The sequence below is a fragment of the Bos indicus x Bos taurus genome, chromosome 26 (genome assembly GCF_003369695.1).
Source record: "Bos indicus x Bos taurus breed Angus x Brahman F1 hybrid chromosome 26, Bos_hybrid_MaternalHap_v2.0, whole genome shotgun sequence".
NCBI classification, from domain to species: domain Eukaryota; kingdom Metazoa; phylum Chordata; class Mammalia; order Artiodactyla; family Bovidae; genus Bos; species Bos indicus x Bos taurus.
In genome coordinates, this window is record NC_040101.1 from 14,133,683 (window position 1) to 14,159,681 (window position 25,999).

Genomic DNA, 25,999 nt, shown 5'->3' on the forward strand with positions numbered 1-25,999 from the left:
TACTGCTTGGCATATATTTAACCTCTAATATTACAATACTGTATTAGTTATTTAACATCTTTTTATACATTATATATTATACTGTATGTGTAGATAGTTCTTAATATATAAGTACATATAAATATATTTATTTTATGTGTGTAAATGTATTTAAGGAAGCCTTTAATCTTCCTGCAAGTACATATTTGATCGTTTTCATGCAACGTTATTTTTTAAAATCCTAATCGAAACCACTTTGACACCAGCCATGTCTTTATAATAACCCTGGAGTCCAATTTCGGCTCCAGGGACCGAAGTGGGGTGGGGGAGGGAGGGAACTCTGCCGTAAGGGACAGCAGGTTCGCTCTGGAAAGTGGTTTCCAAATGCCCAGTCCCTGGGGACCGAGGAGCCGACGTTCTGGACTGGGCGGCCGTCCCCTCTCCCCGCTCGCGTGGTTGTTTTGGTTTTGAGAGAGGCTGTTTAGAGGCTCCTGTGGTCCCTACACTGATGTCATGAATTAAAAATGAATTTGGAGAGTGCAGCATATGTTCGGCTGCGGCGTCTGCGAGAGCAGCGGAGGCCTTTCACCCCGGGTTCTGGGCTCCAGACGCCGGAATGACTGCTCCGGCCTCAGCGCCCGACGCGGGCGCGCACGCAGGGCCCGGCTCCAACCTGCAGCCGCCCTCCGCCAACCCCGCGCCTGGAAAAGCTGTCTGTGGCTTAGACCGCTTGCAGATCAGGTGGTCGGCTTCTAATATCTATTAAGAGCGGAAGAAAGCAAGCAGTCGGGAGCTCCCGCAGGAGGGCTGGGGCCAGGTGGAACGGAATCGGGATTTCAGATGTCCCTAGGTTATTAGCCCCACGCCGGAGATCCAGTTTATGGAAGGAGGAAAAAAGATCATTGACGTCTAGTGCCGACTAAAGCATCAGGAAAGAGAAACGCCCCGACTTTACAGCCCGATGAACCTGAGGGGTCTACTTCTGAGGCCTGGCAGTCGGGAAGAGAAATTGGAGTGGAGGGGGAGGGGGAATGGGGGGTGGGAGGAAGACTCGGAGAAAGGGCAAGAAAAATCAGAGACCGCCAGGAGGCAGGGTGTGGCGAGCTGTTTATTTCTTGAAAGTAGATCTCCCAAATGGCTACCTGGCGAACACCTTGTGGAACAAAGCAATGAAACTCGGCTAAAATCTGACCAAGGGATGGGCTTCCCACTTCAGGCAAAACCCCGGGTTCAGCGAGACCCGGAGTCCTCCTCTGATCTGGTCCAGTCCCCAGCCTTAGGAAAAAGGTTTTTGCCGACGTGGAAGAGCACAGACTATGCCCTCGCGACTCGGTCCCTGGCTGGACTCTGGGGTATTTGCTAAGATAAGCTGGGGACCAGGAAGTGGGAAAATGTCTTCACGTTGCTAAAAATAAAACAACTGACCCCTCCTCCTCCTCCTCCCCACGGCTACAGTCTCGGAGCCTGGCTGCCCGGGGAGGCGTCTGAACACGCACAGGACTCCAGGGCTTCCAGATGAAGGGTGGATCACAGTGCCAACCATGTGGATCTCCCCCAGATGGACTTCAGCACATCTGGCCCATCTGTAGTATTTCCTTCACCCAGGTGATTTGTCTTGCCCCTGCCCGGTGTGGTAGAAAACATTGTTCTAATTGTGGAAGTGTTAAGAGTTCCCTGTTTCTGCCCCTTGCTCTGAGCCCCCACCCCCTCAACCCTGTCCTGGTTTAAGGAGCAGATGCTCATGTGTGCTGGGAGCAAGAAAGGGTCTTTGCTTGCCATCAAAGCATCTTGCATGAGACGGTCCCTTTCTATTACTCATGGCACCTGCCAAGGGTACTGGGCTAAGCAGTTATTACAAGGACCTCTCTCATCCAGTTCTCAGAACAATCCATCAAAATACTTCTCACTTTCTAGATAAGAAAATAGGGGCTCTGAAATGTTAAGAGGTTCACCTAACGTCACACACAGCTAGTAAACGAAGGGGTCTGGATTCCAAGCCCGTCTATCTGATTCCAGTATCCCACCCCACCCCCACCATCCACCATCTCATTTCCTATCAAAACATCTCCCTTTCCCCAGTGAGGAAGTTCCACAGGGTAAGAAAAGAGAGAACACTTTGCTCTTGAGTCCACCAGAGTCTGGATCCCCCATTCTCTCCAGAGCATTTATTCCAGTTCTGGAAGAGACAATAAGCAGTTGGCATATGGCTAGTATATACGGTGCCTAAGGAGTTTGTTCACACCTCTCTTCAGTCATCCCTCCCACCAACCCCTTCAGGTGGGTACGGCCACTATCACTGCAGTTTAAAGAGGCAGAAACAGGCTCAGTGAGGTTGAACTATCAGTACATGATCACTGCCCAGCCAGTTCACGCAGAACCCTGGCACTGGCCTGAGCTGGCTCGTTCCAAGCCTCCCAGCTCCACAGATACCACATATGAGACCATTTAACCAACAGAGTTAGGCCTTGCATTCTGTTGTGAAATTGCTAGGTTGTTTTCTCTTTGTTTTAAGTATTTCTGCGAATGTTATTTTGGGATTCAAAACTTTTTCTTCATTTCTGCCCCTCTTACACACATTCTTTCTCCATGTACGTACCAATCTGTATCGCAGGACCATCAAGGAAACAGAACAAGTTGTTGCTATCTGAGTTCAAATATTAGAGGCCATAGTGTACAGATTTTATCTACAATTTTTGCTGTATTATTATTTGTATATTTTGTTCAATTACCATTTGCTTTACTTGCATCGCTCAAATGTGTGATCAGGAGTTTAAAGTTGCATATGTGTGTGTATTTTTTCATGACTTTAATAGCATTTTTAACTCTTGCTTGGACAATGCTTTTCTTTGCTAAGATTTAAGGGGAAGAGTTGGAGGTTGGAGAAATCCTTTGAGCAAATAATTCCACATCTAACAGGATAATTGAGACTCCAGGTAGGAAACAGCTCAAGGTGTCTCTGACTTTGAGATGATGTACCATGTCCCCTGCCACCAGCAAGTCCTTAGGCAGGGAGTGTGTTCTCAGCCTTCAGGTGGCCATGGCTCCATCCTCACACTCATTCTGAACAGTCTTCACTGTCTGGACAGTCTTCACTGTCCCCAAGAGCCATGGCCCCACCTCCCGTGAAAAAGCTTTATTTGTTCTCATTATTATAAAATTATATGTATATCTGTATACTAGACTAATGCTTCCCTGGTGGCTCAGATGGTAAAGAATCTGCCTGCAATGCAGGAGACCCAGTTTTGTCCCTTGGTCAGGAAGATCCTCTGGAGAAGGGAATGGCTACCCCTCTCCAGTATTCTTGCCTGGAGAATTCCATGGACAGAGGAGCCTGGCCGGCTATAGTCCACGGGCTTGAAAAGAGTCCGACACACCTGAGCAACTAACACATACCCACATACTAGATTAGAATATATAATGAAGGTAGTAACAGTCACTTAAACCCCACGTGACCAGCGGTCACTACTGTCAGCATTTGGGATGTTAACTTCTGACAATCTTGGAAAAGAAAAGAAGTTTATATTTATACCTTTTCATTGCCAGTGTTCTGGTAAGGAAAGGAAAGGAAAGAAATATACTATATGATTCCATATTTACTATATTTACTATGATTCTATATTTAGTATATTTACATGAAGTTCATAACTGGGTATAGAATTCAGAAGAGTGGTTGCCTCTGGGAGAAGGTTCACTGAAAGGGGAATAAGGGAACTTTCTGGGATCCTAGAAATGTTCTATATCTTGATTTGGGCCATGGTAACACATACAACTGCCAAAACTCACCGACCTTAAGGCCTGTGTATTTTACTGTAAAATTTTATGCCTCAATAAAGAAAAAGAAAAGAAAGAGTCCTGGAAAAATACTATAGCAAAAGACTAAACTAGGAATATGGAGAAGGAGAAAAAGAAAGCAAGAGATGCTGAGCTAAGACAAGGCAAATACAATATCTGGAACTAAATAGAAGAGGGTAATAGGATTGGCTATCCACCTCCCAGTGCACTAGCCCCCTGCACTGCTTCCCTCTGCAGGACAGCAGTTAAGTCCAAAAGGCCTTAAAAAGGGAATACAATCGGAAGATCCAGCTGGGCCCACCACCTACCAAACTCCCCCTCTTTGATGCTGTTACTCTTTTATATTTACAATGAGGCATTGCATTTCCTGATAGAGGCAGGGGATGGAGGTGAAGGGGTGGGAGGGATTTATTTGGATTTTCAGTATTTTTAAAGGGGGGTAAGGTGGTGAGGATGTGTGTGTGTGTGTGTGTGTGTGTGTGTGTGTGTGTCTTGGAGCCTAATAAGAATCTGTACCGGAGTCAGAAAGGGAGATTGAAGGTCTTAATTTTCAAATAGATTATGTTCCAAAAGTTTCTTTCTTAATCACTATCTAGGACTCAATATGGAGAAGGCAATGGCACCCACTCCAGTACTCTTGCCTGGAAAATCCCATGGACAGAGGAGCCTGGTGGGCTGCAGTCCATGGAGTCACTAAGAGTTGGACACGACTGAGCGACTTCACTTTCACTTTTCACTTTCATGCATTGGAGAAGGAAATGGCAACCCACTCCAGTGTTATTGCCTGGAGAATCCCAGGGACAGGGGAGCCTGGTGGGCTGCCATCTACGGCGTCGCACAGAGTCGGACACGACTGAAGTGACTTAACAGCAGCAGCAGGACTCAATATGTTTGCACCTCATAGAAACGATGTTATAAATGATGGTCAAAGTTCCAAGTTTCTCTTCTCCCAAAGTCTACTAAGTGAACTGTTCATAAGATATAGAATTTCACACTTGGTATAAACATAATTATAGTGGTTGTGTGCCCCATAAAATGGAGAAGGCAATGGCACCCCACTCCAGTACTCCTGCCTGGAAAATCCCATGGACGGAGGAGCCTGGTAGGCTGCAGTCCATGGGGTCGCTAAGAGTTGGACACGACTGTGAGACTTCACTTTCACTTTTCACTTTCATGCGTTGGAGAGGAAAATGGCAACCCACTCCAGTGTTCTTGCCTGGAGAATCACAGGGACGGGTGGGCTGCCGTCTCTGGGGTCGCACAGTCGGACACGACTGAAGCGACTTAGCAGCAGTAGCAGCAGCCCCATTAAAAAAAAATAGGAATAAAGCAAAATTCTTTTCTTTTTCCAGAAACATATCTTGCTATCTTCAAGGCACTATGTTGACATCTTATAGGTATTTGGGTAGAGGTTGTCATGATTTTTAAAAAACAGAAAAATAGAAGTGAATGTTAACTGACAAGAGAAAACACATTTCAAAGTAGGCAGAGTTGATGGGATAAGGAATTAGATGAAGACTTATGGAGAGACTATAAGAGGTCCTGGGGCACTTTGAAGGCGGCCCTAAATCTATTTCTACTTCAAAATATATGTTTTCCCTTTTCGCTGCTACCAGAGTATTATAGTTTGACTTCTCAGTCATGATTGGGGTTGGCTGGTTGTCCTTTACTTTTAAATAATTTGGAGAGAGTAGAGGAGGGTAAGACTTACAATTCTAAAGAGAAAAGGAAAGGAAATTTAGAAGGTATGTAAACTTAGAAGAAGGATTGTCAGAGGTAGATTCGAGCCAGTAGTGATGGAGGAAAAAGCATATCCTGACGCCGTGGCGAAGAAAGAAAAGGCGATTTCCCCACAAGCCACCAGGTGGTGAAGTTGGCTCAGGACAGCTTGGTGGCCATCTTGAAAGCAGATTGGGCTAGGAAGCCCTGTGCTCTCACAAGGATGGGACCACTTAACATTTATAGTATCAGGGGATCATTTATTCATTTAACCAATATTGGGCATTTACCATTTATAAGGAAATTTGCAACTGACTTGCAATTAACAGGGTTAAGAAATTTAGTGAATTATGATCCTTACCTTCAAGGGCTAGTTGGAGAACTAGAAAATTAAATGTGCTCAGACTTGAAATTTCCTGTTTCCCCTGTATCAGTAAGTTGGGGGCAATAACAGTGCAGGCTTTACTGACCTCACACAACTGTTCTAAGGCTAGAATATGATGAAAGTGAAGATGAAAGTCGCTCAGTGGTGTCCGACTCTTTGCAACCCCATAGACTATACAGTCCATGGAATTCTCCAAGCCAAAATACTGGAGTGGATAGCCTCTCCCTTCTCTGGGGGATCTTCCCAACCCAGGGCTCAAACAGGTCTCCCACATTGCTGGTGGGTTCTTTACCAGCTGAGCCACAAGAGAAGCCCAAGAATACTGGAGTTGGTAGCCTATCCCTTCTCCAAGGGATCTTCCCAACCCAGGAATCATACCAGGGTCTCCTGCATTGTAAGAGGATTCTTTACCAACTGAGTTATCAAGGAAGCCCTAGAATATGATTAGGGAGTACACATACCTTTATAAAGTATGAGTGTTAGGCAATTACTTGTGAAAATGATTTTCAGCTGCGTCCTCCCTTTATGGTCAATTGTTCATTCAACAAATGTTTATTGTGCACTTAGGCTGAGCAGGCACTGTTGTGGGCACTGGGAACATAGCAGTGAAGAAAACAGACAAAATCTCTGACATCCCTCAGTAGGACCTTCTGATGACATGAATGAGGCTCATCAGTCATGTGATGTGAGAGAGGCAGAAAGCTCACAGCTAAAATGAACCTATATATATACTGTTTAGAATATTGAAAAATCAGAAACAATCCAAGTATCCTTTAATATGGGACAGGTTTTTTTTAAATTATGATGCTTCCATACTACAGAAAACTGTGTAACTGTTAAAAGATGGAAGTTAGCTATCTGTGTATAGTATTATGGAAAGATTCCCAAAGCCTGTTAAAGGTGAGGGAAACAAGTTCCAGAATAAAACATAGTATGATCCTATTAATGTTTCAAATAAACACTATCTATCTGTGTTTTATTCACATTATAATATAAAGTTACATGTGGATACTTACATGTAAACTCAGGGAAAAGTTCTTGAAAGATACACAGCTGACAACCGTGTTATTTTAGGGTAGGAGAGCTGACATGGTTGGGGATGGTGTGGAAGAGGGACGTTTACAACCTGTTGTTCAGTTGCTAAGTCATGTTTGACTCTGACATCCCATGGACTGCAGCACGCCAGGCTTCCCTGTTCTTCATTATCTCCCAGAGTTTGCTCAAATTCATGTCCATTGAGTCAGTGATGCTCTCTAATCATCTCGTTCTCTGCCACCCCTTCTCCTTTTGCCTTCAATCTTTCCCAGCATCAGGGTCTTTTCCAATGAGTCAGCTCTTCACATCAGGTGGCCAAAGTATTGGAGCTTCAGCATCAGTCCTTCCAATGAACATTCAGGGTTGATTTCTTTTAGAATGGACTGGTTGGATCTCCTTGCATTCCAAGGGATTCTCAAGAATCTTCTCCAGCACCACAGTTCAAAAACATCAATTCTTCAGCGCTCAGCCTTCTTTATGCTCTTTACAACTTAATGATGGTAGTTTCTGACAACAAGGGTGCATTTATGCATTATGTAATTAAATAAGGAGACACATACATGTGGGTACAATTGAGTTATAGCAGTATGATTACAGATGACAATTGCTACTCTTTTAATCTCCTATAATGTTGTTTTAATATGTCTATAGAGAGATATACACATAGATGAGATGATGCCAAAACATAAAAGGTGGAATTAAAACACTGTGTCCTGGCTCAGAAATCTTGCCTCTCCCCACCCCACCTGCAGTTTATAGTGAAGCTTTTTCTAAGAGCATCATGGGATGTTGGAATAGAAACACTTGATCTCCCAGTTTTGAGGCCCATGTAATTATTTCACAGTTAAGTAGCCTCAAGGATCTTTGCTAAAGATATTATTTCATTATGAGAGCATCATGCCTCTTCCAGCAGTAACTGAGCTTCAGCTGGAGCCAACGCAGGGGATCTGGTATGGGATCCCAACAGGGTCCCCTGGTTCCCAAACTAAGCCAAGTGAACTAGCTTTAGCTTTGGCTGATCTCTGAAAATCAGATCAGGCATCCTGGCTGAATCTCTTCCATCATCTCTGTGACCTTGGGCAGGTCTTTGCTGCTTCTGAGTTCAATGGCAGGAGCCGCACTATACGGCCTGTAACATCATTGCTGCTCCTAAGCTTCAGATTTCTATTGTGGCAAGTTGTTGAGATCACACTCTTCACGTGCACGTGCCGTGTGCTGGGACCAAGAAGCAGAAAAGCAAGGTCACTGGCTGTAGGGAGCTGTGGTGGAGTCAGATTCTTACGGGGGGTGGGGGGTGGATGTTGAAGCTGATGAAACTGCTGGAAAAGTGGACTCAGAAGAGAAGCAGGGAGATCCTCCTCCACTTCTTTGCCATCTCTGGCTCTAAATCTCTTGGAGAAAGCTGTCCTGTGTTCTTCTAGCCCCTTCGTTCCGAAGCTAAGCTGGTAGCAGGGCCCCTAGCCATGCTGGATGGCTTCAGGTCCTAGAGATGAACCACATTCATGTTATTTAGGAAAAAGAAAAAAAAGAGTCTCAGTGAGGACAGGGATAGTGGGGGATCAGGATGAGCTTTAGGAGGACTGGAGATAGACCTGGGCCTTTACAGTCAATCCACTGAGATTCAACACACTCTTAGCGAGCACCTACTGTTTACCAGGCACTTGGCTAGACTGTGGGAGCACAGACTCGAATCAAACACAGGGCTTACAGAGCAGGGATTCAGTGGTTAGAGGCCTGTCCGCTAACCACTTAGAAACAGGACACAGGTCTGTGCCCTTCTTCAGGGAGCCCCAAGAGAGCAGAAAGCTGGGGGTGTTAGCCACTCAAGAGCCAAGCCAGTGTTGCCTCAGAGCTGCTGGTGGAAGCCCAGGTACCCTAGACACTGAGTCAGGGGATGGGGATCAAAAGTCATCCTCAACTGTGCAGAAGACTCCACGGGTTCCCTGTGTCCCAGCCAATCTGGAACAAAGGGAACTTGCTTCCATGGGCTGCGGGCAGGGGGTGGGAGTGGGGGTGGTGGTCCCCACACCAAAGATTTAAATACTTATGCTGGTAGAATTGTTAGTTTTCTCCTTTCTGGAGTCTGAGATATGTCTCTTTTTAAGAAAAGCCTTCCTCATTCTCAAGGTTATGAAATTCTTATTTTTAAGTTTCTTTTCCAACTTCATATCATTGTTTTAAACGTATACATCTTTAATACATTTATTTTTGTTTTTTCTGTAAATGTGGCATAAGGTGAAAACCGACTTTTTTACCCTCCAAACAGATAACTATTTCAGCATTGTTTATGGAAAAATCCGGTCCTTCTTCACTAAGAAGAAATACAATCTTTGTCATATATAGATTCCCATAGACATATTTTATTTCAGTCATCTCTCTTCTATCCTATTCTCTATTTTATCCATTTATCTATCTGATATTCCTACAACATTGCCATAAGCTTCCCTGGTGGCTCAGACAGCAAAGAATCTGCCTGCAATGCGGGAGATCTGGTTTTGATCCCTGGGTTGGGAAGATCCCCTGGAGAAGGGCATGGCAACTCCCTCCAGTATTCTTGCTTGGAGAATCCTCATGGACAGAGAAGCCTGGTGGGCTATAGTCTTTGGGGTCGCAAAGGGTCAGACATGACTGAGCGACTAAACACACAGCACAACATTATCATACTGCTTAATTACTCTGACTTTGTAATAGCTTTTAAAATCCAATAAAGCAATCCTCTTCTTTTTATTCTTTTATAAAAAATGTCTATTCTCATGTGTATGGCTTAGATAAAATTTTAAATCAACTTGTCTGTTCTTTTAATCAGAAATAGTATTGAAATTGCATAAGAATTATAAACTAATTGGGGAAGAACTGAAATCTTCACAATACTTAGCAATCCCAAGCAGAAGAGTAATTTACTTCATTTGATGTTATTTGATGTACTTCAGTATGTTTCTAAACAGGTCTTAGATATTTCTTATATGAATAAGTCATTGTATTTTCAGTTTTGTGGGAGATTTATGCTTTGTTTTGTTTTTGCTATGGTGAATGGAATAATTTTCATTTTATATTTTTAACTATTATATGAGAAAACTAGCTTGTGCCTGGGAATCCTTGCAAAGTCTCTTATTGTTTCTATTAAGTAATCATCTGAGTCTCTTGGATTTTCCATTTAATAACTGCTTTACTTATTACCAAAATAAAGCATGTCTCTTGTAGAAAATTAAAACATACAAAAGGAAAGAAACAAGCAATATCTGTAAAATCAACTCTTCAGATGTAGTCATTCTTTACCTTGTGATGAATGCCCTTCAAAAAAATACATGTTATATACACATATATATTTAAAATAGTATCATAATAGATATAACATTATACATATATCTACTGATGTAAACAGACATATATACCTAAGAATTAAGTAGACATATGTCTATAGAGTCTTACCTGTAGCATCATAATATGCATATTGTTTTCTAACCCACTTTTCCTACTTAATAAAATTTCACATTATAGTTCTAAATTATAATTTTAATGGCCCCATTAGGTGTATGAATTTAAGCAATCCCTTATCTTTGAACACTTAGAGTCCATTTTTTAATATTATAAATCTACAGTGAACATCTTATGACATAAATCTTTGTGAATATTCATGATTATTTCTTTAAGAGAAATTTCTAGAAATGGACTTTCTGTATCCAAAGGCATGCAGAAATCTAAGGTTTCTGTGATAGAGTGAACAAATTGCCCTCTAGAAAGCTTATTCTCCCACCTCCACATTTTAATACATATTTCTTCTTTATGTTTCCCTTTCATCAATGAACACTATACCATACGAATTTCTTAAGTTCTTAAATGCACTAGTACCATTATTTTAATAGTAGCAGAGTATTCTGTCTGCCACCAACCCTCCCTGGAGCCTTCACAGTTATTTCTGTTTTCTGGGATAACCCCAAATTCCTGACTTCCAGAAAGTTTCTGACCTCTAGCAGCTTTGTTCAGTGATGGGGAGCCTCAGTTTGGGGTTCCAAATTCTCAAGTAGAAATAAAATGGTTAATTCAGCTTTGATCTTGTCTCCTCTGGGTAGCAGGAAGGTGGCCAGGATGCTCCTGAAATGTTAAGTATGCTAAGAGTTTGCTACCTACAAGGAGCAGAAGATCCATTTATGTTTTACATAAAACACCCCTTCACTGTCATTTTTTTATCAGTAGGAAAAGGTGTCATATTTCTCCCCATCAGATGTTTGTTTGGCAAGAAACTCCTAATTCAGAAACCCTTCCAGCAAGGGGGACACATTTTCTAAGCAGCAAATGACTACAAACACATCTGCATTGACAAGGCACAACTTATATCCTTCTATGGTGTTTCTGCTCTTTTGAAAATGTTAATAAAAACTTAATGTGGAAAAAAAACAACTTTTTCCAAATATGTGTACCAATGAGCCTGAGGCAGCTCATACTTTCTTATAAAATAAAGTAGGTCACTCACATCAATCATGTTGTCTTAGCACATTTTTTCCAAATTAGGAATTCTCAATCCATCATACCATGTTATGGCATCCCTTTTCCAAACATTTCCTTTTAATATGCTCTTTAACATGATAAGCAAATCTAATAGAATACATTAGTGTCACTTTCCAGTGATGGAGTGTTTCCTCCTGTTGCGATCCACGATGAGTTCAGGGAAAGATTTTCACTGGTTCACTCTCTAATAGCAATTGCTTATTGAAAATATGACAATGCCCCCAGAGTGGCCAAGGCCACACTGGGGTGTTGGCCTTAGAAAGATCACAGGCTTCCCTCCTCACCTCTCCATGTGCCATAGATGTAGAAAATTCAAAAGGTGTGTGTATCCCAAAGCAAAACAATAAATCCAGATTCTGTACGTGAGGAGTGTTTAAATTTAGCCCATCAGTTCAGTAGAGTTTCACATGCACACATACTATCCCATATAGATCAAAAGCTTGTACTGGGCTTCATTTTAAAACCACATTGCTTGCAGAACATTTCCAAATCTCCTGAATCATGCAGTAAGGGAGGATCCTTGGCTTAATGTATGTAAAATTCTCCAAAACTGGTTACCATCTTGTTGCAAGTGAATTTGGACCCCATGTGAGATGTACACTCTGTTTACAACCCACTTGAGATAAATACATTTGCATGTTTCTGTATTTGACAACATTTACCTGGCAAAAGCAGAGTCTTTGTTTCCACTCGTATCTCTAGTTCTCAGACTCATGTGCTCAGTGTTAGCACTTGACTTTCTTTGGAGATTTTTTATTTGGACAGAGTTTTGGAATAAAACATTTGTGAAAGATGGGAAGCGGAGAGAGTTGAGGGTGCCCAGGAATTTTGTTCCGGACTTTTGGCCACCCAACAGGAAGACATCTGAATGCAAAAGGGAAAGTTCCCTTTGTTTTCTGGACCTCTCATTTGGACACATGGGGGTCTCGCAGTCACTGGTTTTGATTGCACATTCCATAAGTCACATGACTTTTTCCTCCAGTCTTGGAAAAGAAGACTTGACACTGTCCCATCCTTGCCCAGAGCAAATGACTTGAGGCTGTGTGTGTTCAGGAAATGTCATTCAGTAAAGTTCAGTCGCTCAGTCATGTCTGACTCTTTGCGACCCCATGAACTGCAGCACACCAGGCCTCCTTGTCCATTACCAACTCCCGGAGTCCACCCAAACCCATGTCCATTGAGTCGGTGATGCCATCCAACCATCTCATCCTCTGTCGTCCCCTTCTCCTCCTGCCCCCAATCCCTCCCAGCATCAGGGTCTATTCAAACAAGTCAGGTCTTCGAATCAGGTGGCCAAAGTATTGGAGTTTCAGCTTCAACATCAGTCCTTCCAATGAACACCCAGGACTGATCTCCTTTAGGATGGACTGGTTGGATCTCCTTGCAGTCCAAGGGACTCTCAAGAGTCTTCTCCAACACCACAGTTCAAAAGCATCAATTCTTCGGTGCTCAGTTTTCTTTATAGTCCAACTCTCGCATCCATACATGACCACTGGAAAAACCATAGCCTTGACTAGACGGACTTTTATTGACAAAGTAATGTCTCTGCTTTTCAATATGCTCTCTAGGTTGGTCATAACTTTCCTTCCAAGGAGTAAGCGTCTTTTAATTTCATGGCATTAACCCATCACAAAAAGGACTGTGCTGGGGGCAGTGAAGGACACAAAAATGAAGCATAGCTCCTGCCCTTAAGGAGTTTGAAGTCAAGCTTGACATCAAGTAGAACATGACAAGGAAAAGCAAAAACATTCAGGGAGTTCAGAGAAGGGAGAGGTCACCGCCAGGTGAGGGGGGATGTAAGAAAAGATGGAGAAGATGATCTTGCAACCAGGTCCAGCTGGTGAGCACGCTTCGGACCTACACAGAGGAAGGAGGAAGGGAATTCTAGGTTGAAATCACAGTGAGAGTCATGGGACAGGTGTGAGAAAGCACGCAGGGAAGTGTGGAGGCATGACAGACAATTCAGGACCCGAGGAACACAGTCAGTGTAAAGAGAAGCATGAAAAGGAATCGGGGAAGGGACATTGACACAAGCGTGCGAAGAGTCTTGAGTGCCCGTGTAAGGAGTGAAGTCTCCAGGGAATGCTCCCCCTTCATGTCCTCAAAATTGTTCTGGTCACATCACCACATTTGTCTGAAATAGGGAGAATATATGTATATATATCAGAGAAGGCACTGGCACCCCACTCCAGTACTCTTGCCCGGAAAATCCCATGGAGAGAGGAGCCTGGTAGGCTGCAGTTCACTGGGTCACTAAGAGTTGGACACGACTGAGTGACTTCACTTTCACTTTTCACTTTCATGCATTGGAGAAGGAAATGGCAACCCACTCCAGTATTCTTGCCTGGAGAATCCCAGGGATGGGGGAGCCTGGTGGGCTGCCATCTATGGGATCGCACAGAGTCGGACACAACTGAAGTGACTTAGCAGCAGCAGCATGTATATATATATATATATATATATATATATGTATATATTTTTTAATAAAAAAAACAGGGAGAATATTAGGGTGACATTTGAACCCCCTCAGTCTTCTATCTCTTTACACTTCTCCTTCTATACATAAGAAAATACCATGGCAAATTCAAGTGTTTCACATTGCTGAGCTTTGGAGCACCATCCTGGAAATTCCTGCTGGCCTCAAAACCATTGCTCACAGAGGTTTAATATTCTCCCAAGTTTCAGTGTTTCCTATGAGCTGATTACATTTGGAGAAGCTGCCCCGTCCATGGACCAAGAAGAGACTGTGCAACACAAGGCTTGAGGTGCTTTGGGAAATCCATCAGTTTGTTCACCAAACCTTTATCGAGCGACTACCATGTTCCTTCCCATTGCTCTACGTGCTGGGGACAAGGTGTGTAAACAAGAGAGATGGGGTCCCCATCTTCACAGGCTTTACTTTCTGGTAGGACAGACAAAAAGTCATCAAGATCATTTCAGAGTTACAAGAGAAACAAAGGAAAGATGCTATGTTACGTGATAAAGAGTGATGGGAGGCGAGAGAAGGACAACCACATCCGAGAAGGTGGTCAGAGGAGACCTGAAGGATGGAGCCCGAGAAGGAGCCAGCTAGATGAATGGTGGCCAGGGGAGAAACATGGTGAGCAGAGACAGAGCAAGTGCAAGTGTGTGGGGAGCTGGAAGAAGCTAGCAAGTGAAAGGGGGAGGGTGAGCAGATGGGGCCGGAGCCAGGCGGGAGCCCATTTGGGATTTGAGGTGCCATGGGAAATTCCTGCAGGGTTTTCGGGGAGGAGCGACTGAGCTATGAAGGTTGGGGTCCCCACTTGAGAGGCGCCATTCACCACCATCTGCTCTAGCCTCACCCTTGCTGACTTTCCCTACAAAGTCAAAATGAGTGCTCGGAGTGCATCAGCTTTTATTTTTACAGCAATCTTTGTACCCAAACCACCGTAGCATTTTTAATAACAAACTGGCAGGGAGTCAGACATCTGTACTTGAAAAAAACAGCCCAAGCCAAGTATTTCTAAATGTTTTATATTTACTTGTAACATTAGAATAACCATGAGGTTGCTTTTTGCATAATCGGAACCATTCTCATTAGGGTTCGACAGATCTCATCCTTCGTGGGTTTGGGTGGTGGTTTTCATTACAGCAGTGGCATTGATCTGACGAGAGTGAATCTCTCCTTGAACGTTTGTGGATAAAAGGGGGAAGAAGCTGAGAGAAGCCAGGGCAGGCTAGGAAAATAAGAACTCTGTAAAGATAGCCATCAGCGTGGCACTGGAGTGCCACGGAAAGAGCTCAGCTCTCCAAGTTCAGCAAAAGTGTCCTAGAAGTTTAGCTGGGTAACGTTGGGCGAGTCACTTAACCTCCCTGAGCTTCTGTCTACTTGGCCAAGTGAGGATGATAATAAAAACTACTTCATGGAGTTACGGTGAGATCTAAATGAAATAACATCGGTAAAGAGACTTGGCACAAGGTTGCTTTCTGCTTGCCTACCTCCAAAATCTGTACTTAACATCCAAGATTGAGATACTACCCCTCATCCTTTTTCTACAGTAGGTTTGCAAGATTTATCAAACAAAAATACAGCATACCAGTGAAATTTGAATTTTAGGTAAACAGCAAATAAGTATTTAGCATAAATATGTCTCAGACCATACTTGGGATATACTTACACAAGGCATCCTGTATTTTATCAGGAAACCCTATTCTAAAGGTTTACTAATCCTAAGAAAGAGGGTTTTTTTTTAATTTTATTTTATTTTTAATTGAAGAATAATTGCCTTACAAAATTGGTTTGCTTTCTGCCATACATCAACATGAAGTAGGCAAGGTGTACATAGACGCCCTCCCTCTTGAACGTCCTTCCAATCTCCCACCCTTTTCCACCCCTCTAGATTGTTACAGACCCCCAGTGTGAGTTCCGAGTCATACAGCAAATTTCCACTGGCTATGTATTTTATATATGGTAGTGTATATGCGTTCTTGCTACTCTCTCCATTCATCTCACCAGAAAGAGGGTTTTTGAGACCCAGTTGGGTCCTGGTATTCTACCTGGGCACCTGTGTCGGAAGCAGTTTGATATCCTTGTTAAGACTGTGTCTTTCTTGCTCACTGAATCCCCAGTGCGCAGAACAGAACCAGGCATCTAGTAGGTGCTCAATAAAAATGTATTGCACGAGCAGCTAAAAGCCTGTAAGACCTTGTTATAAGTCCATCAAATTGGGGAGGCATATATATTTTAAACACACATCATCTTTACCTGAGGTTGACATGAAGACAGACCCACTGACCACCCCAGCCCTCACTCCCACCCCCAGAATGAAGCTGGAATTGAAAAGCAGGGTGACTATCACATGTGCAGTCAGATCTGTGCAGTTTATACCACAGACCCTGCCCTGAACTCCCCCCAATCCATCACTCCCCACAAACGACAGGTGTTGCATGAGTGTTTTATGCCAACTCATTCCATACTTCATTAATCTTATTAAAGGGGACAAAACATCCACATTCAGAGTCCACTTATCTTTCTTCCCCTTCCATCTGGGAAGCAGGACACCTCTGGGGCTGGGACAGGGGAATGGCAGGATCTGGGGCTGGGAGAAGCTGCTCCGCCAGTAGAAGGTAAAGAAGTCTGTTGTGGCCCCTTCTGAGCTTCCTAGGCCCGCCCATGTCTACATTTCTCCAGAAGTTGTGATTACAGAAGATTTCCCCAGGAATCCAGGCTGGGCTTGTAAAGAAATGATCCCAACATCAAGAAAAGAACCCGGCCAGTAAATTCCTAGTTAGTTCATTTTCTAAGACTTCTGAATGTGTTTTGAATTTTCTCTAAATTAAGATAATCATAAAAGGTTAAGATATTTAAACAGAGCTCCACCTGATCCCAGGGCTTGATGTGTATGCTTAATTGGTTCCCGAACATATGGTTCAGAGCTTCTTATAAAAACAGGGTAATGACTGGCGGTATAGTTGGGTATTAGATTGAATAATGTTAAAGGGACATTCAGACCCATCTCAAAGGCCTTAACCTGCCCTTGATCTGTGCTGGAAGTTTTTGCTGACATCTGTTTTAAAGAGATAACAAAAAAAACTTTCCATTGGCCCCCTGATAAAACTAAAATGCACACGGAAATAGATATCAGGCATTAAAATACTTAGGATTCAACACTGCCTGAGGAATGTGTGGCCCCAGATTATAACCTTTGGGGTGGAGGGGTAGATGAGGAGGGTAGTTGCCTCCTACAAAGTCAGAAAGGGCGGCTCTGAGAACGCAAGGCCTCGGCTCCGGCTCCGCACAGAGAGGGAGCAGCTGGGTCACAAAGGTCCCCAGGGCCCTTTGTTCCTTCCGTGTGTTTCAGCCCCAGATAATAAATCGGGTGCTCCTGTGTGGCAAACAAAATTCAGGTCGCCAGGAGTCACCTCCACAGCTCCAAGATCGACCCACGCTTCTCCGCCCCCTTCCCTCCGCCCCTCCTCTAACCCTAACCCCTCCCCCTTCCCTCCGCCCCTCCCCCTTCCCTCCGCCCCTCGCCTCTCCTCTCCTCCTCCCACCCCACCCCCCGCACCCCCTTCTCTTCTCTACACTCCTATTTTTCCCGCCGCCGCCGCCAGGCAGGCGCCCTCAGGAGGAGGAGTGAGGTATTGCACTCATTGGCACTCCTGGGTACCGCTGTGCGCTGAGCCCCATCCCCTAACCCAAGTACCCAGCGAACACGTGTGCTTGCTCTTCAGAACACAGCTGTCCCACGCCAGCCTGCCATCCCATTTCTGCCCCTAAACCCTTCCTGTCTGGGCACTCTGGATCCATTCTGTATGTGAAAATTTGGGCCATAAAACAGGCCCCCTGAAGGTATCAGACTCATCTCTTCCCCTTCCAGTGCATCTCATCTACCGAAATTCATTCGTTCATGCATCCAGTCAGCTGTCCTTTCAACAAGTACTCCTCAAACACCGATGGTGTGGGGGGTATGATCTGCCATGGGAAAACCAGAGCTGATTATAGTCCAGCCCTCGAGGGGCTCACTGTCTAAGGAGGGGAGGCAGATATGGGAAGACAGGTACTATGAGGCTTCTCACGGTGTTTGAAAGCAAGTAAGCAACACGACTGGGTACCCAGTGACTCACTCAGCAGGAAAGAATCTGCCTGCCAACGCAGGAGATGCAGGAGTCGCAGGAGATGCGGGTTCCATCCCTGGGTCGGGAAGATCCCCTGGAGTAGGAAATGGCCACCCACTCCAGTATTCTTGTCTGGGAAATCCCATGGACAGAGGAGCCTGGTGGGCTACAGTCCATGGGCTCTCAAAGAGTCAGACACAACTGAGTGACTAAATCAACAACAAACAAACAAAAGCAACATAATATAAGAAACATGAGGGGGGAGATCATTTCAGGCAGGGTAATGAGAGTGACTGCAGGGAAGACATGGTGTTTGCCCTGGGCTCTGAAGGATGCGCCCAGGCAGTCCATGGTAACTGAGGGTAACTAGGCACTCCAGGTGGAGGGAATGCCAAGAACAAAGGACACCACTGTGGTCTAAAAACTTTGAGTTTTTAGAAACTGTGAGTCACTTTCAAGGTAGAGTCAGCATACCCATCCCCACTCCGACCTTCAAACATTCTTGTGAAGTTGATAAGGCAGGGATAATTATTTCCACATCACAGATAAGAAAACCAAAGGGCACTGAGGTTATATACATTCCCTAGGGTTTCACAGTTCAGATCCAGTGAAGCCTAGATTCCAACTCAGGCTTCAGCTTCCCAGATCCACCTACGGCTGGAAAGTTAAGAAGAGGTCAGTTTGCCAGGGGTCTTAAATGAAAAGCTGTGAAGTGTAGTGAAAGTCGCTCAGTTGTGTCTGACTCTTTGCGACCCCATGGACTATAATACAGTTCGTGGGATTCTCCAGGCCAGAATACTGTAGTGGGTAGCCTTTCCCTTCTCCAGGGGATCTTCCTAACCCAGGGATTGAACCCAGGTCTCCCTCATTGTAGGCAGATTCTTTACCAGCTGAGCCAAATGAAAAACTGAGGCGGCTGCTATTTCCTCTGCCGTCACGGGGAGTCATCGAGGACTCTGAGCGGGGCTGGAAGAGCCATGGGGCAGCTAAGAGCAGAAGCTAGAGCAGAAAGAGGCTGGGTACAGGAGGATGAAGGAAGAACACATGGCAGTCCCTCAGAACTAGTGACATCCAACCTGGGCCAGGAGCCAGAGGAGAAAGAGAACAGGGTGCAAGAGACTGAGTTAGACTCCAATCATGCCAAAGGCAAGAACGAGGCTCCAAGAACCACTGTGGGGGGTGTGCTTCGGAAGAGCTGGCTCTGATTCCTCCCCAAACCAGCTGAGACTTCAGCATCATTGACAGCTACAGTTTAGAGTGATTACAACGAGCCAAGTGTTTCCACATATACATCCTCAATTCTCATAACAACCTTGTGGTTTAGTCACTGAGTTGTGTCCGACTCTTTTGCGACCCCGTGGACTGAAGCCCACCAGGCTCCTCTGTCCATGAGATTTCCCAGGCAAGAATACTGGAGCGGGTTACCATTTCCTTCTCCAGGGGATCTTCCTGACCCTGGGATAGAACTCATATCATTTGTGTGTCAGGCATTGGCAGATCTTATGAGGCAATTGCTTCCCAGGTGGTGCTAGTGGTAAGGAATCCACCTGCCAATGCAGGAAACCTAAGAGACGCAGGTTCAATTCCTCGGTCAGGAATATCCCCTGGAGGAGGAAATGGCAACCCACTCCAGTATTCTTGCTGGGAAAATCTGTCCTTGGGGGGAACATCCTATAGGCGCCTGGCAAGCTACAGTCCATGGGGTCTCAGAGAGTCAGACACGACTGAGTATGCAATGCATGCTTGAGATACTGAAGCAATTATTACCTCCATTTTACAGATGAGCAAACTGAGGTCCACAGTGGTTAAGGCTCTTGGCCATGATTACCCTGGGAGTACATGGCTTATCCTGGAATGTGAACAGGTCTTTCCACCTGGTGCCTGAACTCCTGATGACTACCTCTAACCACCCCTCTTAGGTCTTACATGCCACTCAGACAGCCAGGGGCGGGATGGCTTCCATCACCCACCAAAGTGCATCTGCCTAGCTGCCCTTGGCTGGCAAACCTCTCCTCAATCTGACCCAAAGTTACCTTTTTCCTTTGTTACCTCCCCTGCGTCCCTAGGGCTGCTGCTGCCACAGCCCAGCAGGCAGGAGGCCAGATCCAGGCTGTGATACAGAGAGAGAGAGAGAGTCCCTGTGAGCTGGAGTCCCAGCCTGGGGCGTCACAGCAGGAGACCTCGAAGCCTGGCCAAGCTCTGTGAGACTGTGATCAAAGCCGGCGGGTGGGGGGGCAGAGCAACAAGGAACAGAAGTGAGCAGGGGTGAGGCTGGTCGCCTATCATTCCTGTGGCTGCATCCCTGGGCTGGGGCTGCTGGAAGGTCTGGGACACCCTATCCCTGGGTGCAAGGCTGAAGACCTCCCTCTTCACCCTGTTCCCCTGCAGCGGCTGGGGGCTAACCAAGTGGAGGCTGTTGTTGTCTGTGGACAAATGAGAATTCAGTCTTCCAGCCTGGCCTCAGGGACCTCTCCTCCTTCAATCACTGCTTGCTGGCATCTCAGGATGCTGTACCCACATCCGTGTGCTCTGTCGTAGCTGCTTTTACTTTCCTACATGGCAGATGGATGTGGGTCCCTCCTGGTTCAGCGTGTTACACTCTTCATGGCTCTGGGCACAGCACCATGCACACTGTACGACTTCTAGAAATCCTGGAGACTGCTTGATGGAGAGATATCCTTTGTGTGGCCCTAGGTCCATAAAAGCATTGGAGAGAGACATTTAATGAGAGTCAAACTGGCACACAGCATAGGAAGAGCACTGTCTGTCCAGGAAGCCCAGACTCAAGGTCTAATCCTGGCTTTGCCACCGACGTCCCCACCAAGCCATGTCACGTCCGTTTCCCAGTCTGTGACGCTAAAGAAAGGTTAGCTGACCTAAAGTTTCCATAAAGCTTCCCTGTCTTCTCCTACTGGCTCCCTCTTGGTCATTGTTCCTTCTGGGTCACCTCCTCCCAGAGGCCCCCCTGGACCACTCAGGCTATAGCAGTTTCCTCTCTCCCCTGTGCGTTAGTCGCTCAGTCATGTCCGACTCTTTGCAATTCCACGGTCAGTAGCCCATCAGGCTCCTCTGTCCATGGGATTTCCCAGGCAAGAATATTGGAATGAGTTGCCATTCCCTTCTCCAGGGGATCTTCCTGACCCTGGGATTGAACCCAGGTCTCCTGCATTGCAGGCACCAACCATGTCAACTTTCTTTGCTGTCTCCATCTGACCTTTTCCTGTTTGGGTATTTTTGCACTTTTTTATTAACTGTCCCCCTGAAGAGGATATAAGTTTCAGAGCAACAGGGAGCCTGTCTGATCTCACCTTTGCTGCTCCCCGCTCTGTCTCCAGAGTCCAGGATAGAGCCTGGCACAGGGTAGGTGCTTAACTGATGTCTGTTGAATGAATGAATGAATGAACTGTGAGCTCTCTTCCATGTCATAACATATTCTTCAAAACCATGTTTATAATGACTACAAAATAAAGTGTGGGTATATTAAAATATACTAAACCAATCCTATTGTAGGATATTTAATAACTACCATTTACTAGGTGCCTAAGCACGATCACTTTTGTAGCCCTATTTTCTGTCTCCTAACTATAAGCACATCAGACACAAGGGAACTAGGGTCTTTTCTTCTTAGGTTTCACTGTCTCCAGCCCCAAGCACGGCCTGGCACACGGGTGCTGTTCAAAAGTATTTATTATTACATAAAGTAAGGGCTTCTTCCTTCCCAAGAACACTTTCAATTATTTTATTCTTCTCTACAGTTCTACATTTTGAAAATTGTTTGTTTACCCAGCAAATGCACTTACCGTGTTCTAATTACGCTCTTATTTTAATACGTCAGTTTCAGCTGCAGTCCTGCCCTTCTGGCAGCTTCTGGCCACCACGAGAGAATCGGCATCACCATGTCCAGCTGATGTCCTTCCAGATCACGGCAAAGGAATGTGAAGTATCAGTCAGCCCAAGTGATCTTTTCGGGAGCATCTTCCTCATGTCATGAGACTCTTAGAAATTGCAAAAGTGCTTAGGAGTCTACAGAAAAATCTCAGCCAACCCTGTGGCTCTGAGATCCCGGTCCTGTGCATCCTTGCCCCTGCCAGGTTACCTGAAGAATGGCAGGTCTTTATCTGTCTCTTCTGACTGCAGTAGCTCACTGCAGACCACCCACGGACCAGGCTCCGCACTGAGACCAATTAGGGCAGAATAGTACAACTTCCAAGGTGTTCACTTGGTTCTGGCCCCAGAAACACATAGAGTGGGCACACGAGCCTCTCTGTGACTGTGCAAAGCAAGTCCAGATGGCACGAGATGCCAAGAAATCCTGGGGTTACCCCTTGGGGTGCCCCCTCCAAGGGCAGGCACAGCCCAGGCCTGGTACACTTCCGGATGGCTGTCTGAATGAGCCCAGAACCACCAGCCTGTAAAGAAAACACAGTGAATTGCTGTTAGATCATGTCAACTTTAATGTGCTCCCATAGTATTAAAAACACATCTGCAAGGAAATTTTTGACTCTTCAAAGGCTCCCTACAGGCAAAAATTTCCCTTAAGCCTCATTCAGGAGGAAGACAGAGAAGAAGACATCATGAAGTTTGAGCGAGATATTGGGACAAATCTGAAGTCAACCAGAGAGATGTGGGTGGAGAGACCAGGACCAGAGGCTCATTACTCACACCAGGTTTCTGCCAGAGGATACAGATGGGGACCATGTGCCCAAGGAGACTATCCAGAAGTTAAGAGCAGGACGGCTCCATACAGTTGGGCAGGTTGTGCAAGGCAGCAGGGCACCCTCCCCTCCCCAGCAAGGAGGTGCCAATCACCTCTTAGATATGGTAGATTTATATATTTATTCTCTAGACTGGGATAAAATGTCTAATAATCGACGTATTATAACACTTTTCCAACAGATAGAAGTAACATGTCTTGGGGAAGAAGCCCCTCTTTCTAATCTGCCCGGAGGTGCTCTGTGACTTGTGATAACCCTGAGAGAAGTTACTCTTATTTGGGAAGCCTGGGCAGTGTTTGGATATTGGTGTATATGGCAGATTCCATGTTTGTCACACAGATGCCAAGCTCAACTTCATGTAATCAAAGGGAACAGAAATCAACAAGGAGAATATTTCTGTACCCATCAGATTAACACAAGTTGAAATAATTGATAATATCCTCTGTAGTGAAGCTGCAGGAAAACACATACTTTCACGCACTGATGGTGAACATATAAATCGTACAGACTCTTTAAGGGAGAATTTGGCAGTATTTATTAAAAAGCATGTATTCTTCCATTTAGTACTTTCTTTCCCTTCTAGTAATCCACCTTGGGGAAACTGTCACATATGTGAACAGAGATACATGGTACAAAAATTATTGTTGTTAGTTAAGTCATGTCCAACTCTTTTGCCACCCCATGGACTGTAGCCCACCAGGTTTCTCTGTCCATGGGATTTCCCAGGCAAGAATACTGAAGTGGCTTGCCATTTCCTTCTCCAGAGGATCTTCCTGACCCAGGGATCAAACCCGCATGTCCTACTTTGGCAGGCGGGTTCTTTACCACTGAGCCACCAGGGAAGCCCCATTTACAAAAGTACTCCTGTAATAATGAAAATTTAGGAATTAGTTTAACATCCAGAAATAGGGCAAGACGGTATAAACTGGAGTAGTTGGTCCATGGAATAGGCATGGGTGAAAAATCCTGGAATCAGTTCTCATAAACTCCTATGAGTACAAACTAAAAGGAGAATTATATTTCTCATTGGCCTCATGTAAACATATAAGGAAAGGTCTGAATAGACGCTCTTCAATCTGTTGACAGTGGTCGTGGCTAGGAAGAGAAGCCAATTTTTGCTGTATTTATTCAAACTTTCTTAAATGAGCCCTCTTCCTTCTATCCTAAAGAGTCGAGTGGTTTAGCTCATTGAACTCTGAGGTTGGACTGATTTGAATTCAAACCTTGGTCTTTCTGTTTTCTTAAGTGTCTGACAGTTAATGATCCAAGCATTAAATGAGAAACATCCATATAATATGCTTAATGCAATACATAGCATATGAGACTGGCTCAATTAGCATTGCTTGTATCCTGGTATCTCTTCTCTCTCCTTGCCCCCAACCCTTTCAAAGCCTGAGTAGACACTAATAAGTGTTTGATGAATGAATAGGTGGCTCAAGGTAAGATTTTTTCTGAGTGTAAAGAAATATGAAGAGAATAGGCTTAGAGAGGCAGATCTTACCATTTTCACGTTTCCTCCAACTCAAAGTGTTTTTCAGACTGTAGATTACACTCAATTGGTGGGCTATCGGTCAATTTATGGGACAGCAACTGACATTTTAAAAATACAGAATAGAAAATATCAAAGTGTAAGAAAGAAGCACTATTACATGAACTTCATTTTGTGGATGTGTGTACAAGGTAAGATTAATCATGGTAAAAATTACATGGGGAAACCCTGCTTCAAGTGCAGCCTTATTCTATTACAGTCTGAGCATGTGGTTCCCAGCCTCTGCTGCCCAATTCTCTGCTAAACATCATGGGCCAGGGGGAAGCATCATCTGATAAAGCAGCCACGTGAACCTATTGGATAGACAAAGGTAACAGTGTCCACATGACAGCATTCTCTCTTCCTGCCTCCCAGTATTCATCAGGATGATCCTGACACTTGGGAGAATAGGAATCCCCAGCCCCATATGGGTTTCCTAGGGCTGCTATAGCAAAGCACCACAAACTGGGTCAGACAGTAAAGAATCCGCCTGCAATGCGGGAGACCTGGGTTCGATCCCTGGGTTGGGAGGATCCCCTGGAGAAGGGAAAGGCTACCCACTCCCGTATTCTGGCCTGGAGAATTCCATGGACTGTATAGTCCATGGGGTTGCAAAGAGCCAGACACTACTGAGTGACTTTCACTTTCACAAACTGGGTGACTTAGAACAAAATAAAAGTATTCTCTTACTATTTAGGAGGCTAGAAGTCATCAAGATGTCATCAGAGTCCATGTCTTCTGGAGCCTCCGAGGGAAAATCTTTTCCATGCCTCTCTCCTAGCTACTGGTGATTGCTAGAAATCCTTGGTTATTCCTTGGCTGTGGCAGTTATAACTCCCATTTCTACCTTCTTCATCTTCACCTTGTGTTCTCACCCCTGTGTGTCTATGTATTTCTGTTTCTAAACTTCCTTCTTCTTATAATGACACCAATCATTTGATTGTTCATGCTATGGTTCAGTTGCTATGTCATGTCCGACTCTTTGAGACCTTATGGACTGCGTGCAGCACACCAGGCTCCTCTGTCTTCCACTGTCTCTCAGTTTGCTCAAATTCATGTCCATTGAGTCAGTGATGGTGTCCAACTATCTCACTTGATTAGGTCCACCCTAATCCATTATGACCATCAGCTTGATTATGTCTCCAGAAGCTCTATTTCCAAGTAAGATCATATGCACAGCTTTTGGAGGACATGAACTTTTTGAGGGACACTAGCCAATGCAATATCTCTAGCCCCAAAGAGAGAAAGGAACCACATTAATACTTTCTTCTGGAGGAGAATCAGGATGGAAGTGATAATGAAGTCCTTCTCTGGCCTCTGTGCTCTGAGCATCAGACTGGGAGACTAGAACTCAAGACCCTTGGAATAGAAGGAACAAGTTCTACACCATGGAACCTGTATCCACAGCTTTGGAACAGCTAGATGGGTTTTCCTAGTTGTTAATACGATTTGGGCCATTGAACGTCCCTGGTGGTACAGTGGACAAGAATACACCTGCCAGTGCAGGGGACATGGGTTCAATCCCTGGTCTGGGAAAATTCCACAAGCCATGAAGGCAACTAAGCCTGTGTGCCACAACCACTGAGCCCGAGTGCTGAAACTACCGAACTACAGAGCCTGTGCTCCAAAACGAGAGAAGCCACCGCAATGAGAGGCCCACACCGCAGCAAAGAGCAGCCCCTGTTCACCGCATATAGAGAAAGTCAGTGTGCAGCAGTGAAGACCCGGTGCAACCAAAAATACAAAATAATTTTAAAAAAT

The 25,999-nt window shown here is 44.9% G+C and overlaps 2 long non-coding RNA genes across 5 annotated transcripts in view; both read left to right on the plus strand.

Annotated features, from left to right (window-relative positions):
• LOC113884229 overlaps positions 1-25,999 on the plus strand; it is a 109,728-nt gene that overhangs the window by 9,154 nt on the left and 74,575 nt on the right. The gene's annotated exons all lie outside the window — the stretch shown is intronic.
• LOC113884230 lies at positions 1,036-24,315 on the plus strand. The gene is made up of 2 exons (XR_003508831.1): positions 1,036-1,584; positions 21,831-24,315. It is a non-coding gene; the product is annotated as an uncharacterized LOC113884230 (long non-coding RNA).